Source organism: Tupaia chinensis, unplaced genomic scaffold, assembly GCF_000334495.1.
Source record: "Tupaia chinensis unplaced genomic scaffold, TupChi_1.0 Scaffold143648_1, whole genome shotgun sequence".
NCBI classification, from domain to species: domain Eukaryota; kingdom Metazoa; phylum Chordata; class Mammalia; order Scandentia; family Tupaiidae; genus Tupaia; species Tupaia belangeri.
Window position 1 is genome coordinate 791,568 of NW_006203497.1, and position 5,937 is coordinate 797,504.

General features: G+C 37.7%; 1 non-coding gene across 1 annotated transcript; it reads right to left on the reverse strand.

Moving 5' to 3' along the window:
• Window positions 1–4,271: 4,271 nt before the first annotated feature.
• Window positions 4,272–4,326, reverse strand: MIR9771L (microRNA mir-9771l). The gene has a single exon (NR_130604.1). It is a non-coding gene; the product is annotated as a microRNA mir-9771l (primary transcript).
• Between the last annotated feature and the right edge of the window lie 1,611 nt (window positions 4,327–5,937).

Genomic DNA, 5,937 nt, shown 5'->3' on the forward strand with positions numbered 1-5,937 from the left:
GTTTTAATGTCTTTCTGCAGACTATAAAAACTTTTTTTTTGCCCTAAAGTGTCTTCACAGAGTCCTTACAGGCCAGTTATAATTGCATTAAAGTGCTGGAACAAAGATAAATTAGGTTCCTACTAAAGGTATTACAAGACCAATTAGCAACATATAAAATATAAATATGCTCATAAATACATTCAAATAGAGCCATTAGGAGAAGTAGGTCAATGACAAGTTTTGGCAGTTTTGACAATAAATGAGATTTACAAGGTTAAATATCTGGGGAGGTCATGAAGTAATAATTGAAAAGAAAGGACAATATATTATATATTAAAAAAAAGAATATTGTATAACCAAGAATTGATGTCACAGCTTTAATAGCAAAAGTCTGCTAAATCAAGTTATGCTTATTATCTTTAATTTTCCTTCACTTCCAGTACAATGCAAGACAACTCCCAATATTCTTCAGTCTCAGAGATTTGTCTCAGAAAATGTACTTTATATACCCTTTTTTCCTCAACAACTAACTTTATCGAAGGTCCTTTTATTATTTTTTTTCTTCAGGGAAAATGTATATTTTTTCCATTTGGTACTTGTTATTGTTTGAATATATTTCCCTAAAAAGTCACATTTTAAGTTGAGATCATGGAAACTTACTCCCATTTTTACTAAGAGGTTTGACCTTTGGGAGGACATCAGGGTAGGACCCCTTGGTTGACTCCTGGTAGCTTTATAAGAATTGCATACAGAGGCACCAATGAAGACACAGGTGAATTTTTTGTTTCATGTGATGACATGAGTCACCTCAAGATTCTGCATAGAGAGACCAGCAGTTAGTGTAATGGCTATGTCACTGAACTCCCATGTAGTTGATCGCGGTTCGAGTCCTAGACCTGGTGGCTTAAACTCACGCCGGGCATGTGTGGTACGTGCCCAAGATCTTGAGAAGAGAATGGAGGAGAAGTGATTGCAGCATGGCCATCCCCCTGGGGGGTGATTTCTCGCTTTTCTGTCCCTCTGTCTCTCTCCGTCTCTGTCTTTCTGGCGAGCACACACGCCCTATAGCAAAAATCTCTCCAAAAAAAAAAAAAAAGATTCTACATAGAGTACCCATTGTCAAAGACAAAAAAATAAAAAAATTTGAGATGAATTAAATTTGAGCATGTTCCAATAGAATACTCGTTCAAGAACCAGTAGTAATATACCAGAAGATGCTTTATAATGCCTCCTCTTACAAGTGTAGCAAGCAAAAACACAGGACATGAGATACAGAGATTTACTTGTTGAGTGCAATTTGTTATCTTCCTTCTTTGGGTATAACTTGAAAACTTTCTCCTTTTGATTAGCTAGGGGTTGGCTACTGTAAAATCAATTGCCTAGTTACCAGGATTGATTGATTGCTTTGCCATCAAGCATGTGTGTGTGTGTGTGTGTGTGTGTGTGTACCAAAAAAGGACAGATAGAAAGAGAGAGGGAAAGTTAGAAAGTTTTCCCTGAAAGGAATAGTCACACTCCAACCTTTCTCCATTTCTCTCTGCTTTGGGGACTTCAGGCATGCACACCATATGCACCGGACATGTTCCTCAAGCTGTAAGCCTGGGACTCAAACTGCACAGTCAAGCTATGGAATCCAGCCACCTTCACTACCACATCACAGGTCGGCCCAGGATATATTCCTAAAGCAGACTACAATTTATTTCAAGCTAGGATGCATTTTATTATCTATAGAGACTGTTGTAGGCTATTTTATTAATTTTAAATTTTTAAATTTTTTTTTTACACTATGAAGGCTTGCTTAAGCCAATTTTACTCACTCTAACAATACCAGAAGAACTCTTACCAGATGTGGACCCTTGACCTTGGGCCCCCAAACCATGAACTAAATAAGTGAGCCTTTATTAGTTAAGAATAAACGTTTCTGTCTCTAACAACAGTGGCACTCAGTGACAGAAACACAAAACAAAGAGTAGTTTTTGCTTGTTGGTTTTTGTTTAAAGGTTGCTGTGACTTGCATGGTGGGGAGACATGACCCTGAGTGGGAGCGATAGTGGATTGGAAAGAAACAAATACAAACCAGCAAGGAGGGAGAAGCAGGGATTGGGTGGTCCAGGTGTCTCTGATGAAGAAGCAAATACAAACACGCAAGTAGGGAGAAGCAGGGATTGGGTGGTCCAGGTGTCTCTGATGGAGACAGCTGCAGCCATGAGCCATTCCCAAGTTTATTCTTTCCTAGGGAAAAAGAGGGGAGAGGAAGGAGTGGATTGAGAAGCCAGGTGTCTTTGCTGTTGTCAACTGAAGTTGTGGAGCATTTTGTGTCTTGCCATTCTATACAAATGTCCTCTTGTCTTTCCTGGTCTTCTCTGACTGAAATATAGTTTCCTTTAACCTCAGTCACCTAAGCAGATCTGTGCCTCTGCTTGTCTTTAGAGGTCACCATTGTTCAGCTCAGATTTGGCCACTTCCTACCAAAGGTGAATGGACTTGTCAAGGAGAGAGGGGTGGGCAGGTGGGGGAGGGCAAATGAGAAAGTACTCCCCACACAGAAATCCCTTCTTCTCCATTCTTCTTTGGGGACTTTTAGCATACCCACTCTCAGCCTACCAGGTCAGGAATTTGAAACACACAGACACATGAAATCCAGATGCCTTAATGACCACAACACTGGCTGGCTCAAGAGCAGTTCTATTTGTATATTCTTTTTTTCTTTTTTTTGGAGAGATTTTTTACTATAGGGCGCGTGCGCTCGCCAGACAGAGAGAGTCATAGAGACAGAAAGCAAGAAATCACCCCCAAGGGGGGATGGCCACTCTGCAATCCCTTCTCCTCCATTCTCCTCTCGGGATCTTGGGCATGCACACACACACGCCTGGCGTGAATTTTAAGCCACTGGGTCCAGGACTCAAACCACAGTCGACTACGTGGGAGTCCAGCGACATAGCCATTACGCTAACTGCTGGTTCCCTGTTTGTATATTCTTAAACTCATCTTATATCATGTCTCACAAGAATTAGTTTCTTTTGTTTTTTTATTTATGATTATTTAAACCTTTATTTCTTCTCATTATTAACTCAAAAGGGTAGTCCATACTTTATCCTCCCGATTCCTCAAGTTGTTATTAAAATTGGGCTAATTATTACAGGACTTAATGTCACTACTGTTTTAAAATTTATTTGCAGAATCATAAGTGAGAAAAAAAATACCTACTATCCTAGGAAAATACCCATTGTCTTCTCTGTAATAGTTGAAGCACTTCTTTCTACATCTAAGTTTATACCAGTCCCTTTCAGAAATCCTCTTGCATTTGAAAATATGCCAGTCACTGAATTTGAAGGCTTAAAAAAAAATCCTATGTATTGGGACCAGCAGTTGGTGTAATAGCTATGTTGCTGGATTCCCATGTAGTCGACTGTGGTTTGAGTCCTGGACCTGGCAGCTTAAACTCATGCCAGGCGTGTGTGTGTGCATGCCCAAGATCCCGAGAGGAGAATGAAGGAGAAGGGATTGTCGCATGGCCATCCCCCCTTGGGGGGTGATTTTTCGCTTTCTATCTCTCTGTCTCTCGGGTGAGCACACACGCTCTATAGCAAAAACCTCTCCCCCCCGAAAAAAAAAATAAAAGAAAAAAAATCCTATGTAAAAAGAAACCTCTGCTTTGCTTAGTAAAATTGTCCTTTATAGTTACAACTCTTCCTTATTTAGCAACTAATACATTCAGGTTTCAATTTCAGTTAGTGCTGAACTCTTCATGATAGCACCTTAGAGATCACAGCTCCGCAGAATGCCAGGAGACATATAGGCAACAAGGCGTACCTACTGGTCCCATTGATCCCAGCTCTGATTGTTTTCTGGATCCAGTGTCAGACGAGTTTCTGAATTGCGTCAATGATCTCATGTTTAATTTATTTTCTAATGACCTGATTTCCAGTCAAATAGGTCTTTGTTTTGGGTAATTATTTTGGCTCAAATGTGCTTCATTTGGCAAATACTCTTGTTATTAATCTGTTTTTATTCAACCCATAAATTTGCTCTTGTTCCCTTTTTTTTCTGAAATTTTATTTCAACCGCTTGGATTTTGAAATAGAGTTTATTAGATACAGTTTACACATCCTCTTCATCCCTCTTGTATAAGTTTCAATGAATCATGACAAATAATAAGCTCATGTGATCACCACCAAATCAACATATAGACATTTCCACTAACTCCTAAATTTCTCTGTGTCCCTTTTCAAGCATCCTACCACCTTCGATTCAAGCAACTACTCGTTACCTTCTGTAAATATATTGGGTCATCAGAAAAGTCATGACACACTATTGCATAGAAAAATATGTCATGACTTTCCCCGATGCCTAATACATTACTTTTGTCTTTTTTTAAACATCTTTTAAGGATTATTGCATTTAACTTTATTCATTTATTTTCATTTTATCAGAGAGAGACAGTGAGAGAGAGAGAAGGAAAGTGAAAAGCAAGATGCCAGGTTTGGGATTTGAATTGCAGTTGGTCATGTGGGAGCCCAGCGTCTTTAACCACCATGCCACCTGCCAGGCCCTACTTTTGTCTTTTTAAAATAGCTTTCTATAAACAGTATCATACAATACAAACCGCTTTGTGTCTTATTCCTATTTACTCAGTTTGATTTTTTTTTTTTTTTAATTTTCTCTAAGGTGTAGATACAGAGAAACTTGGAGAAAGAGAGAAGGAGAAACTGAGAAATCACCTGCTGGGGAGATGCCATGCCACAGTCTCTTTTCTTCCATTCTCCTCTTGGGATTTGGGGCACACACGCACAAGTGCCCAGTGTGTTTTTCAAGCTATCTGGTCTCATACTGTGCAGTTGACTATATGGAATCCAGTGCCTTAACCACCATACACCAGGCTGACCTAGTATGATTTTTACTGTTTTTAGAGTTTTCCATCTTGTTGCATAAGTAATACGAGGCTTGATATTCCTTAGTAATAATTCCATGTACTAGATGACATACATTTCTAATATAGTACAGTAAAATATATCATCTGTTGACCTGCTCATGAACATTTGGTTGTTCTAGTATCATGCTATTATAAAAAAGTGTGCTATGAAATGCATTTTTTTTCCATTTTTAAAATAAATTGCTAGGAGTACAATGGCTAGGTCACATGATAAGTGAATGGTTAAATTTATGAGAAACTGTCGATTGTTTTTCAAAGTAGTTTATTATCTCACATTTTCTCCAACAAACTGAAAAACTGCCAGTTGCAATGTATTTTCATTAACTCTTGGTTTTACTAGCTATTTTAATTTTAGACATAGTCGTTTATGTAGAGTGGTAACAATTGTGATTTTAATTGGCATATCTCTGATAAATAAGAGTTCTGAGAATCATTTTATGTCCTTGTTGAATATTTACATGTGTTCTTTCTTGCCATGTCCATTTTAGACTGACAAATTGTCTTCATCTAGAGTTTTAATAGTTACTTGTATATTCTGCATACATGTCCTATTTAGATTATTTTTTTTTTTTTGAGGATTGAGGTGTTGTTCCAGAGGGAAGAAGAACTCAGAGTTAAAGAGACATGCAATGAAGGGCTATCCATGTTTTTAATTGAATGTTTTAACATAAAATTTTAGGAACATATATTGGAAAATTGAATGTACATAAGAATTAGCTACTGTATTCATGTTAATTTTCTGATCTTAATTATTGTGTGGCAATTCTACAGGATTTTATTCTTTCAGTAAATGCAAACTGTATTATTAGGAAATAATATTTGTTTCTGTGCAACAAATTTATCACAACTTTGTGGTTATAAAATATTAAATATTTTATTTCCTACAATTTTGCAGGGCACAAATTCCAGATCAATTTCAGGTTACTTATGAAGTTACACCAAGAGACTGGTGAAGTTTGTAGTCTTTGATAGCCTGACTAGTGCTAGACGGTCCCTTGCCAATACAGTTCACAAACATGGTT